Genomic DNA, 14861 nt, shown 5'->3' with positions numbered 1-14861 from the left:
GCTAGTTATGACGAGACAAGCTTAGTCGCGATGCACGATGACCTCCAAATGGTCCATCGCGTATCGCGGTGGGTCATCTGGATCGTTCTATAAATAGGGCCATCAGCCCATTCATTTCATACTCACAACTCAACTCTCCCTCTCTAAATCACTCTCTCACTCTACCTCGTAAAGAGTGTCACCGACCCGACATTCATATCTCGTAATCCGTGTCGAAATCCGACTTGTGTACCTCGTAAACCGTGCCCCATCCCCAGCGTTACCTCTAAGTACGTGCCACCATGAGACGAGTCAACACCCCGCATCCAAGTGCGTGCCGACGAAGATCGACGACCGACGTGCCTTGATTCGCGTACAAGAAAGTGTGGATCAAGATTACCCGAGAAACGTGAAAGCGTTGAGGTGTTGACCGAAAGTCTAGAAACATATAAGCCAAACAAGGTAGAGGGTATGCCCGAATAAAATATTAAAAGGCTTAGACCTTAGTCGAGGGTATACTCAATACCTCGAGAAAATAAATAAAGAAAATATAAAACAAATAAAATATAAATAAGGATATGAATGTAATTCTTTGTTAATAATGAATATATTATTTAAGTTTCTTAAATAATAAGTAAATAGATAAAGTATACATTTCTTCGAGAAGAAGAAACGTAGTATTAGAAAAGTAAGAAAGTTGAACTAAAGGTTTTAACTTGTTAAATAAAGAAAAGATGTTTTAAACTAAATGTTTAAATAGAAAATATAATCGAGGTAAAGGTTATACAAAATAGACTAAAGGTCTAAAGCTAGATTATAGATCTAGTAGTAACAAAAGGTTATACTCGTAATATAGGTCCGAGATAACAAAAGAAAGACAAATCGATCAGAGGTGAATACGCCCCAAACTTTTATAACTTGTTTAATCAAGTTAAAGTAAATTGATTACATGAGATTAAGTATCTCTAAAACATTATGAACAAAAGTAATCGTTGGCCCTCATACAGTCGTGTACGTTTGTTTGGATCCTTACGTATACGGTAGACGATGGGTACACCGCGCCACCCCTGTTATATGCCTTCGCCATGACGGGCCGTACCTAAGTTATGTCTGAGAGAGGGTAATCGTGTATATACTGATGGCAGCTAAGTAATTTTGAACGTTTCGGTGTTTGCTGAGCGGATTCGAGTAGAGCTTAAGAAATGAATAAAATAATCGGTCATAACCCCTACCTTGTATGGCTAGCTTGAAAGAAACGAATAATCTTGACGCGAGAAGCACATCTACTTGTCGGTGGGTATTCAAAGAAAACAAACGAACATAACTTCTACACCTTGCACGTACTTCGAGAAACGAACATTGGGATTGGCACGCACTTCGAGATAATATAAAGGTGAAATGGATTTGGGATGCAGGAATGCAGAGCCCGGCACCCTATTTATAGGGCTAAAATTGTGACCCATCACGTATCGCGATGGGCTTAAAAGGGGATCCATCGCGTATCTCGATGGATCGCTCCACCGCCTCTGAACATTATATTTCATCGGGTATCGTGAGGGAACTTAGGTTTGGCCATCGCGTATCGCGAGGCCACCGACTAGGTTTGATTGGTCACCTAGTAGACCTGCCACATGTTGCCATGTGGTGACACGTGGTTGTACACGTGTCTACAGTTACTTTGCATGCGCGATGACCCAAAAAGTTTAGACGGTTGCATATCGTGTCACCGCCCATTCTAGGGTGTTGTGTTGTACCTGTCACATCTTGGTCTGGCTTTGATAACTTGTCACATCTTGGTCTCGCTTTCATTTTCCAAAAATACTAAGGCGGCGTTTGACTGTTCACGCAGTAGACCTGCCACGTGGTGTCACGTGGTTGGACACGTGTCCATGGTTACTTTTCCTAGTCATCGTATATCGCGCTGACCCAAAAAGTTTTGACAACTGTCTAAAAGGTTTCCGAGATGTCAAAACCTCCCCATCTTGAAATGAATCTCGTCCTCAAGATTCATTAAAGTGCGTCATCAAAGCGCCACATTACGTCCATCGTCTGATCCCGTGCACGTCGAATGCTTCGCACCCTCCAGTAGGACCATTGGGTGTATGTTTGGTATATAAGAATATTACTATGAAAAACCTTCTCCTTATAAAGAGCTTCCAAGTTTTTCTTACTTCCCATGTCGACTGGATTCATTTGATCATTTCTCCCATTTTCTTAATGTGGGATACTTCTGAATTTATAATATATATATATATATATATATATATATATATATATGTATATATATATATATATATATTTCATTATTTCTTTACCATATTATTAAAATAATTTTGGGTCCTTCGACTTTCAAAGTTGACAATAAAAACCCAAAATAAATATGAGATTTTCCAAGATATTACATCCTCCCCACCTTGGAATGAATCTCGTTATATTCGTCAAAATAGGTGCGGATATTTCCTTCTCATCTCGGATTCTAATTCCCAAGTAAATTCCGGTCCTCTTCGGGAATTTCATCTTATTTTGACCAACCTTAACTTTCTACTTTTAAGTTTCTTAACTTTGAAATCTTCAACTTGTAGAGGTTGTTCTACAAAATATTCGTTGATTTCGACATCTCTTAAAGTCATAGCTAAAGTCTAATCAGCCAGACATGTGCGTATGTTGGAAATGTGGAATATGTCGTGTACTCCTTTAATCTCTTAGGGAGAACGTAAGCCATAAGCTAGAGCGCCGATTCGTTCAAGCACTTCGAATGGTCCAACAAAACGTGGGCTTAGATTTCCTTTCTTTCTGAATCGGACAATACATTTCCAAGGTGATACTTTCAATAACACTTTATCTCCTACTTGAAATTCCAACGGTTTACGACGGATATCGGCATAACTCTTTTGTCGATCTCTTCCTGTCTTAAGTCACTCACAAATTTGCAACACTTTGTCCGTGGTTTCTTGGGAAATTTAAGGTCCAGAAATTTGGTTATTTCCAATTTTAGACCAACATACCGACGTTCTACATTTTCTTCCATGCAAAGCTTCGAACGGCGCGGCTTGAATACTTGTGTGATAACTATTGTTATACGAGAATTCCATTAGAGGAAGATTATCGTTCCAATTTCCTCATAAGTCGATCATACAAGCTCAGAGCATTTCTTCAAGCTTTTGAATTGTTCTTTTGCTCTGCCCATCAATATGAGGATGATAAGTAGTGCTAAGGTTCAATTAAGTTCCTAACGCTTGTTGGAAACCATACCAAAAATGAGATGTACATCTACTATCTCGATCGGATATGATAGTTAATGGCACACCATGTAATGATACCATGTTGTTTATGTATATTCGTGCCAATATATCCTTAGAGTAAGACTCGTTGATAGGTAAGAAATGAACGGATTTGGTTAACCTATTGATGATAACCCAGAGTACAGTATGCTGACAACTAGTCTTTGGAAGTGTTGTTATAAAATCCATGGTTATCGTTTCCCATTTCCAAACGGGAAGTTCGAGTTGTTGAAGAGAACCTGAAGGTTTTTTATGCTCGGCTTTACTTGTAAACATTTTAGATATTTGGCTACATGCAGAGCAATGTCTTTCTTCATTCCATTCCGCCAGTAATTATGTTTGAGATTTTGGTACATCTTATCACTACCGGGGTGCATCATTTATTTTGATTTATGAGTTTGATTCATTATCTTTTCACGTAGCTCTCCGATTATTGGTACCCAGATCCGATTTCCAAGTCTAAGTATACCATCATTTCCTTGGACTAAGGAGTCGATTATGCCATTACGCTTTTCTTCAGAGATGTTGTTTTCTTCAATGGCTTGCTTTTGAGCTTTCTAGAATTTTTTAATTAGATCTATCTGAATTTTTAATCTTAAAGCGCTAACTCTCTTGGGTTTCTAATGTTCTTTCCGACTTAATGCGTCAGCCACCACATTAGCTTTACCCTCATGATAAATTATTTCGCAATCATAATCATTTAAGGTTTCCATCCATCTCCTTTGACGCATGTTACGCTCTTTCTGGTCAAAGATGTTATTTAAAATCTTATGATCGGTGTACGTGATAAAATTGACTCCATAAAGATAGTGTCTCCATAATTTCAAAGAAAAAATTATGGCACCTAACACTAGATCGTGAGTGGTATAATTGTTTCGTGTACTTTCAATTGACGAGAAGAATAAGCTATTACATTCTTTCTTTGCATTAGTACACAACCCAAAACATGAATGGGATGCGGCACTAAATACAACAAAATCCTCAGTACCTTATGGCAAAGCCAATATTGGTGCGTTAGTAACCTTTTTCGTAAGTAAATCAAACGGTTTATTGTTGTTTGGTTTCCCGTTCATACTTAACGTTCTTACGAGTCAACGAAGTTAGGGGAACAACTATATGGGAAAATTTTTCTATGGATCTTCGATAGTATCAAACCAAACCTAGGAAACTTCGAACTTCGTTTGGCGATTTTGGATTTTCCGATTTAGCTATAGCTTCGATTTTTGCAGGATCGACTTGAATTTCTTCAGACTTAACCACATGTCCAAGAAATTGTACTTCGTGAAGCCAAAATTCACATTTTAAAAACTTAGCGTGCAAATTCTCATTTCTAAATAATTCAAGTAAGATCCTAAGGTGCATCTTCTTCCAATTTAGAATAAATTTGTAATCGTCGATGAATACGATTACAAATTTATCTAAATATGGCTTGCAAATTATGTCCATCATGTCTATGAATGTGGCTTGGGAATTATTAAGTCCAAAAGGCATGACCGTGAACTCATAATGCCCATACCTTGTGCGAAATGCCGTCTTCGAAATGTCTTCATCTCGAACTTTTAATTGATGATACCCTGAACGTAATTTTATTTTAGAAAAGTAACTCGCTCCTTGAAATTGATCGAATAGGTCGTCAATTCTAGGTAGGGGATATTGATTCTTAATAATTACTTTGTTAAAGGCTCTATAATCAACACACATTCTCATGATTCGTCCTTCTTCTTGACGAATAATATCAGAGCTCCCCAAGGTGACAAACTTGGATGAATGAATCCTTTTTCTAGTAGCTCATCCAATTGTTTCTTCAACTATTTCATTTCCATCGGAGCTAAGAGATATGGAGCTTTGGCTATTGGTTAAGTTCCAGGCATCAAGTCTATTATAAACTCGACTTCTCGATTAGGTGGAATTCCTGGTAACTCGTCGGGAAAGACGTCCGGAAATTAGGCAACTATAGGTACATTTTTTGTCTATTTTGGTTTCGGCTCTTCAGTAACGTAAGCCATAAATGCTAAACAACCTTGGTTTTGTTAGCTTTAATCATGGAAATTATGCTAACTTGACCAGCATCCTTGTCATCGATAATTTGTATTGTTCGTTTATCATAAGTATCTAGTTCTATGGTTTTCTCATTACAGAAAATATGGGCATAGTTATCGTATAACCAATCCATACCTAGAACTATGTCAAAACCGGCCAATGTCATGAGTAATAACTGAATAGGTATGACATAACCTGCTAACAAGATCTTTCCATTTTCTAAGGTTATAGAAATCTTAATTACCTCACTATTGGCTATCTTGACGTTTAAAGTTTTATTCAATTTCTTTAAAGGTTCGTTTAATAGACTACAAAACTTATAATCTATAAAACTTTGGTTTGCACCTGAATCAAATAAAACTCTATCATAAACGTTACTAACTAAGAACGTACCGCTGATGGTATTAGGTATATCTGCAGCCTTCTTGGTGCCGAGTACAAAGACTCAAGCATTTACCCTCTTGGGTTCGTTCTTGATGTCGCTTCCTCCAGCACCTCCACTAGCAACTGTCTTTTTCTTTGGACATTAAAAATTTAAATGTCATGTTTCCTTGCAGTTGAAGCATGTTATGAATTTCTTCCAACAATAAGCTGCAACATGCCTCGGCTTGTTGCATTAGTCACAAACTCCAAAGGTAGATGCTGCAAACCGACATCGACCGAAATGATGGCTCTTGAATATCTTGCATAATGGATTATTAGAATTAAAACTTCCTCTTTTTTATCAACCTCCTTTCCCTTAAAAGGAGCACTCCCTTTTCATTCCTGTCACTTGTTGTGTCACCCTTCTTATCCTCTTCCTTGTTGCGGATAAGACCATTCATCAAATAACCAACCAGTTCCATGGCGGAATTGGCGATTTGTGGCAAGTGAGACCTCACCATGTATCGTATTTCCCTAGGTAAACCCCAAATGTAATGGGTTACCTTGCTCGATTCGGGTGCCACCAACTGAGGCACGAGTCTACATTACTCTTGGAAATTAGTATTGCAATCTTTCAAATTAGTTTCGACCACCTTGTGGTTGAGGAACTCAGTTTTAATGGTTTTGTTGGTTTGTACGGTCTTGTGGGATTGTTGGGTTTCACTTTTATGAACTGAACCTTCTTTCATAACTTGAATCAATGGGTTCATAGCTTGAGTTATCATTTCTTTCATTTTTATTGTCATATTCTCGGGAATCTATTAAGCCGGCTCGGTTCTGGCTCGATTGCTTCTTGAATTAGAAACTTCTTGGTTTTGCGAAGGATTATTTAGGTTCGCCATCTGTAATTATAAAGAATAGATTTAGAATCAAAGATTTTTATTTATATACCGGTAGATAGAGTATCTTACAAATCGGAATATCTTACAACAACTGGAATATCATACAAATGACTTAATTACTAGTCCTAATGATAGAGTATATTACAAGAACTGACACAAAAACAAACGATTCAAACACACGGTTCCCATCTTCCCACCTTCACCAGCTCCGTCACCTCCCTTCAACTCCGGCCAACAGCACCTTCCCGTCACCCCGGCCAACAACACCTTTTCCACCCTCCCCTCACCCACACAACAACACCTCCACCACCACCCTCCCGTGACCCTCACGGGTTGAACATATTTCGTCACCCCTCAAGACCACCACTCTTCACCTCTGTCAAGACCACCACCCTCCCGTCACCCCTGCCAACAAAACCTCTGCCACCTCACTTCAACTCCGGCGAACAGCACCTCCGTCGCCTAGATCTGAACCACCACCGCCCCTCCGGACCTAAACCTGAACCACCGCACCTCCGTCATTCCATTCCATGAACCATCGCACCACCGTCACCCACCCACCGACACCACACATGATTCTTGATTTTCTTGGTCAATTCTTGAGGATTAGGAAAAATATAAATGTGGGTTTGTGGTAAATTGGTCTTTTAACTTAAAGATTGGGGAATTGTAGTTCAAATTTGGGGGTTTTTAGGGCTTGGGGGTTTGGAAACCAACTAGATTCCCAATCAATCATGTTGTAAGGGTTCTTTTTGTGGTTGGTTGTCGGTTCGACATCATTTCTCGTGGTGGATTATTTGATGAGGGTGCTATGTCTAAGACCCTAGAAAATAGTGTGGGTTCGGGGGGTGTTTGGCCATGCCCTTTTAGGGGGTTCCATTGTTGCCCGGATGGACGATTGGGGTCAAAGGGGAGCTCTCGGTTGATTGCGCATATCAAACGACTTCATTTTTCGTCGGATGAGCGGAAAGGGACCCTACGGGACGCCATTTCCACGGATTGTGATTTATTTATTTCGGTTGGGGAGGCTTTAAAGGCCTCGGACCATTGGCTATGTGGGGTGTGTGTGCGTCCAAATGCCCTTAAGCGGACGTGTCATCATGCTGATGGAGTCACCAAGAACAACGAGGGTGTGGGAGCTGTGGTGCAGTTTATTGTGGGGATTAATAAACCGCATGTTATGAGGCATGTTGCTCCCTTGGGAGGGATAGTGGTGGATGAGGTTCTCCTTGACCGCGTCTTCTCTCTTCCTATCACAACTGTTAAGAGCATCCCTCAGAGTTTTCATATGGCATTTGCTCAGGCGTTAATTGTGGCTCTGGGTAAGGTGGTTGCTATGCCAGAGTCTGTTGAGGCGTGGGTGAAAATTTTCTTGTTACCGCGGTGCACGTTGCGAGTTTTCAGATCTTCTAAACGTCAGGAGCGCAGGTCCGGTAATAGAAAGCCTTTGCAATGTCATAGTATTCATCATGCACTAACAGCTTGGGGTGCTAAGGGTGGTTTCGATGCGCTTATTTTATCCCTTTTTGCCACACCTGTAGAGGTGAACTCGAGTCATGAGGAGCCTCTCACTAAGCATGATGATGTTGCGGTATGCGCCAATGTGAAACAATGATTACGAAAAGTGGCGGACGGGTATTTTACTGCCACCATTAAAGTATTATGCTCTTCAAGGGTTGCACCTTTCAGCAATGACACTTTAAAAGCGTTAGTGGCTAAGCATCCCAATTTGCCCCCGCCGCTGCTTCATTTCTTTCTGAACCTCCTCTTGTTGTTGATGAGGATTGTGTGCTTGGATGCGTTAAATCCTTCCCTAACGGAACGTCATGCGGACGAGATGGATTGAGGGCACAACATATTTTGGATGCATTTTTTGGAGAGGGGTCTTCGATCGATGTTGGGTTACTAAAGGCTACTACTTCGATGGTTAATTTATGTTTTGGGGGGAGATGCCCGAGGGTTTTGGCAGAGTTCATTGCGTCGGCTCCTATCACACCATTGCTCAAACCAGACAATGGGATTAGAACCATTGCCGTATGTGCCATTTGAAGAAGATTGATCTCTAAGGTGGCTATGAGGGGTGTTGGGAAAGACATTACTAAATACCTGCGCGACTTTCAGTTTGGGGTGGGAGTCCCTAGTGGTGCAGAGGCTGTTCTTCATAGCGCGAACAGGTTTTTAAGTAAGTTCCATTCTAATGGGTCATTGGCTATGCTTACTATTGATTTTTGTAATTCCTTCAACTTGGTGGATAGGACTGCCCTTCTGAATGAGGTTCGGGTCTGATGCCCATCTATGTCCTTATGGGTGAACTTTTTATATGGGCAACCGGCCAGGCTATATGTGGGGGATGGCCACATTTGGTCCACCACTGGGGTTCAGCAGGGGGACCCTTTGGGACCTCTTCTTTTCGCCTTAGTTTTTCACCCACTTATTCATCTAGTCCAGAGTTCCTGTAAGCTTCTCTTTCATGCTTGGTACCTAGATGATGGTACAATTATTGGAGACTCTAAAGAGGTGGCTAAAGCTTTAAATATTATCAGGTGGGAGGGTCCCCGCCTGGGCCTTGAACATAATATTATGAAAATCAAAGTATTTTGGCCGTCCTGCAATGGGGTTAAGGTGCAGGATGGGGTGTTTCCCTGTGAGATTGGAAGACTGGTGCTAGGTGTGAAACTCCTCGGGGGAGCTGTTAGCCGAGATGTCGGGTTAATCAGCGAACTTACTATTGAAAGGGCTTCGCGGGCTGTTGAGTTGATGATCTATCTCCTGCGTTTGTGGGACCCTCAATGAGAGCTCCTTTTGCTCTGCTCATGTATAGGAGTTGAAAAGTTGTTGCTCGGTCTCAGAACATGCCAACCTGTGTATGTAGGAGAAGCAGTTTCTGTTTTTGACAATGGCCTTCGGGGGGTGATTGAGGATATCGTGGTTTGTGGTGGTACCTTCTTTGGAGATTTTCGATGGAGATTGGCATCACTTCCGACTCTTTTTGGAGGTTTGGGTTTATGTTCAGCTTCAGACGTTTCTACTTATGCGTTTGTGGCTTTGAGGTCGCAATATTGGGAATTGCAAGACCACATTCTTCGAGGTTGTGGTATCGATGGGTTTGACTCAGATTATGGGAGTGCGATAGATCGGTTGCTCATTTTCCTGATTTTGATATTAGCGGTTTCTCTAATAAAGACACCGCCCCCCTAAAGCCCAACATTCTTTGGCGAGTGCCTTTTTATAGTGGAATCATCCAGAGTTTGGAAATGAAGTTTCATTTATCCCCTCGTTAGAAAGCGGTGTTTGAGTGTCTTCGGGCTCCTCAGGCTCAGGATTTCTTAAGTGTTCTCTCTATTGAAGGATTGGGCCAACATATGTCGAATTTGGAGTACCAGGCCATCCGGAAGTATCGGTTAATGATCCCTTTTGTTTCCGATAGATGAGTCGTGACCGGTTTGCCGCAAGGTTTGTTTGGACTCTTTTGGCGCGCATGCAATATATTGCAAAGAGTTGCCTGGGTTTAAGTACAGACGTGATTTGGTGAGGGATGTTCTATGCGATGTTCTTAAACGAGCCGGAATTTCAGCTAAAAAGGAAGACCCCGTAAACTTTCTTACAGATCCTCAAGAAGGAAGATCTACATTACGACCGGCTGATATTCTTGTTTTTGGGTAGGTAGGGGGGAAACATGCTTGTGTCGACCTCAGAGGAGTGTCCCCTCTTGTTGGGCTTAGGGACAATGGGTTTGTAGCAGGCCAGGCAGCATTGAAGGCGGCATCGGGCAAGGTTGCTAAACACGAGAGAGCTTGTTTGGAGAATCAACACGTGTTTATTTCCTTTGCCTTTGACACTTTTGGTTTCTTAGCTCCGGATGCCGTGGACCTTTTGAATAGGGTTCAGAAAGTTGCGTATAGTAACGTATCAGCTTATAAGAACCGAAACTTTGTTTTTAGTAGGATTGGGTTTGCTATCCAAAAGGGGGTTGCGGCACAGCTTGTTGCCCTCTTACCCGCCACTTCATTTTAAATCGTTTGGATGTTTCTTTGAAAATATTTATGTGATTTTATTTCTCTCAAAAAAATTCAAACACAAACGAACGAGATTCCTAATCTTTCATGTAATCCTTGATCATCTTTTTTATTTTAATACATTTATGTAGTAATTTATTTCAAACTTTCCTCTTCTTGCTACCCACAGTAACAACTTTCTTCCTTAAGTCATCTGTTTCATGCAGGGCTCGATCAAGATGTTCCTCTTGTGATTGTGGCATAACATTCGGGTAGCCATATTGTGGGGGTGGATCACGGTATCCCATCATAACGATATCATAGTGATTTATTGGGTATGGTGGTGGGGTACTTGTTTCAAATGGGAGATTGTAAAAAAGCTTCAGCATTTGATTCTTTTTCTCTTATTTTATTGGCTTGTTCCGAGATGGTAAGAATAATAGCAGGGTATGGTGGGAAACCTGGTGGGCATAAGGATCTTGAGAATTATGTCCGTAAGGCATATGGAATGATGTTTCTTGACAACCTGAATCTGAAGGGCATTCACATGTCATGTTGTTCTGAACATAAGAACATTTAATTTCATCACTTTCCTCCTCGGAAGTTTCCTTTTCAGGATCTTTCTAGGAGTCTTCATTCGTCCATATTTCTTCATCATATTTTTTTAAATCCACTTGTATCCTTACCCTTTCTTGAGGTTGCATTACCCTCATATTAGGTCTCCTTGATGGACCTGCTATGGAATTAGGGTTAGAATCCGTTGGGTTATAAGTTGGAGTTCCAAAACTCCATATCCGTTGATCAGAATGACATTGCATCCAACTGGACGTGTCTTGCTCGGTTTCGGACTTATTTGGTTCGTCAACTTGCATTTCATTGGAAGGATGATAATTCAGAATATAAGAGGATGATATTCGGGAGTTGGTGGATCGCTTGGTAAATGGATTGGCATTTGCTCCGTTCAGGGAAAATAAACTGGTTGGCTTCCATAGGGTACCACGGGGTATGATCAGACGATCTTGGCTAAAGAAGTCACCATAATAGTTGTCACTTTCATCTCCTTTGGGAATAGCTGACTCGTGACAATTCGCCATCCTTCGTTCCTTGCAAAAAGTATCCATATACTTTTTGAACGACATCTATTAAATTTAGAATAGGGATTATCAGGCCTGATGCGGTGTGCCCACCGTCTACCCACATATGAAAGGATTCAGACAAACATATATGATAGTCTGAGGGTCAGCGATTTCTTTTGGTTGTAACGTTTTAGGGATACATAATCCAATGTAATCATTTATAAGACTCTATTAAAGAGTTATAAAGAGTTTGGACGCATTCACCTTTGTTGATCAGTGTCTCTCACTGATGTATGCGTCTTGTTAACTCGGACCTATAGTACGAGTATAACCTTTTATATACTAGATCAGCAATCTACCTTTAGACCTTTAGTCTATTTGCATAATCATTACCTTAATAATCATACCTTTTTATAAAATACTTGGACCTTGAGTGCAAGAGGTTTAATCATTTAAATACTACGTATCTTCTTCATGAAGAAATGTATATACTATGTTTCTTATTTCTTAAGAAACATTATAAAATCTTTATAATCATAAAGAAATACTATTTTATCTATACTCTCATCTTATGAAAACTATGTTTCACTTATTAATTAATCAAGGTATAGACTATACCCCCGACTAGGGTCTAAGAAATATATAATAAAATAATTGGGTAGAACCCCTAGCTTGTATGGCTAGCTTATAAGAAATGCCTAGTCTTGACGCGAGCAGCACGTCTACTTGTCGGCGGGTATTCAAAGAAAACAAACGAACAGAACTTCTACACCTTGCACGTACTTCGAGAAACTAACGTCGGTATCGGTACGTACTTCGAGACAATATAAAGGTGAAGTGGATTTGGGGTGCAGGAATGCAGAGTCCAACACCCCATTTTATCGGGCTGAAATTGTGACTCATTGCGTATCGCGATGGGCTTAAAAGGGGATCAATCGTGTATCGCGATGGATCGCTCCACCGCCTCTTAATATTTTATTCCATCACGTATCGCGATGGAACTTTGGTTTGAGCATCGCGTATCGCGAGGCTGCCCACTAGGTTTGATTGGTCACCTAGTAGAGTGCCACATGTTGCCATGTGGTGACACGTGGTTGGACACATGTCCACGGTTACTTTGCCATCGCGATGACCCAAAAATTTTGGAGGGTCGCGTATCGCGACTCTGCCCATTCTAGGGTGTTGTGTTTTACCCATCGTATATCGCGATGGGTTATCTCTTGATTCATCTCTGACAACCATCAAACAGAGTCCAGCGATGACACGACTTATTAATTTCTTCTTTATGTCTGTAACTAGCTTATTGACCCGTACACGACACGAACGGAAATGTAGAAATCGTCAAGTAAACACATATATAATTTCAATCGACAAGTTAATTTTAATATATTTTTTAAGACAACATTATTTTTAATTGCAATTCTTAGTCATACAAAAACAAAGTATTGAGATATATAAGCTTACAAAAATGAATTTACATAGTAGAATGTTTGCGAATAAAAATTAAAACTTTAAAACATAAACTTCATAAACTTTAAAAAGCAGTATTAACTAGAAAACAAAAAAACTTCACTAACATTAGTCTGGAAAACAAGCAAATCAGAAAATAAGCATCCTATAATGATTCGGACTTCTTTTCTTTTTGGCCCGGGAACACAGTTGATGACATAAACATTAATACACCAATCTAACAAACATAGTGACTAACTGACTACGAAAATTGTTTTTACATTTCATGTGAAAAGTCTTGCACCCTAATAAACTAAAGCACTTTCAAAGTGCAATTAAAACCCAAAACCAAAGCGAAACCTTTTTAAATATGTTTTGACCTGAATCAAATCATAACGTTTTGAGAACGGCCCATTTTAATCCAAACCAAATCGATACTATTTTAAAAAGACCCTTTGTAACCCGAACGAAATTGATACCTTTTTATATTGACTCGTTGACCATAACTAAACTGATATCCTTCTAAAATAACCCATTTGGACCCCGAGCCAAAGCAAATCAAAACATTTCTAAAATGACTCATTTTCATAAATGAAAATTGAAATAATACACTTGAAGGCTAAGAAGAAAAATGAAGGGTAAGACATACAATGTTATTGCCTTTTGAAATCTTTACTACGAAATGCGAATTCATTATTACTGGTTACGAAGATTCAAAAAAAATATAAAACTTTAATGACTTCAACCCACTTGAAAGTTGAAACTCATGTGAACCTTTCACGTAATTTGTGAACCCTTCATATTTTTTCATATTTCAATAGGCACTAAAACCAAACACCAAACAAACTAAATACAACTTGAAACAAAACTATATTGAAAAAAACTTAAACAAAACCAAAACCTAAAACCTAAAACAAAAACTAAAATCGATAAATCTGAAACTGAACCAAAAAACACTGTAAAACCAAAACAAAAAAACTGAATATAGTTAAACCCGCCTAAAACCAAACTAAAAAACAAAAAAATTGAACCATAACGAAAATAAAACAAAACAAATTTATAAAAACTAAAACCGAACAAAAACCGAAAACCAGTGAAACCAAAATAAAACATAACTACCATGAAACTTTAAAAAGAAAAACTCAAACTCATTAAGGAACACATGTATTATAATAATATAGTAGATTAGAGTATGTTGAATGTAATTAAGTTGAATGTAATTTAATATGATTTTGAATTATTTTATTTTCAAGCAATTATAAGAATACATAATATTTGTGGAAGTAGTTATTGCTTTAATATTATCGTAGATAATTATACTTGTACCCAACATAGTTCCCACCAAAGTATTCAAATTCTATCAAACTCTCCTTGTCGTAGATAGATCCATCGGAGCAATCCATTCTTCGACACGCCTCGTTGGAGCAATCCCACTCGTCAAATTTTGAGTCTTCTTCTGTCGAACCCTCATAACTTGTGACCTCTTGTGCATTTCCATATTCCTTACCCTTCGCTAGCGAATAACAGGAGATCGTAAAAATGTGCTCGTCGTTCATGGTTTTGGTAATCGACGTCAATATTATCACTTTTATCAAGGAGACGATGTTGATGGTTTAGATGGTTCGCTATTGGGGGAACTGGAGCAGTGAATTGTGAGAAGATGTGAAAGATTGTGTGTGATCAGGTGGTGTGCGAATGAACTCAAGTTTCGGGGGAAAATTAGTGAAATCTATGGTTTGGGTTGTTGGATTTTATGATAATGAAAAGGGATTGGGT

This window comes from Bidens hawaiensis, unplaced genomic scaffold (genome assembly GCF_021521415.1).
Source record: "Bidens hawaiensis isolate Kalapana, Puna unplaced genomic scaffold, B.hawaiensis_p1.1 tig00000296_1, whole genome shotgun sequence".
Lineage (NCBI taxonomy): Eukaryota > Viridiplantae > Streptophyta > Magnoliopsida > Asterales > Asteraceae > Bidens > Bidens hawaiensis.
The sequence above is the reverse complement of the archived record's forward strand: the minus strand, read 5'-3'. Positions refer to the sequence as shown.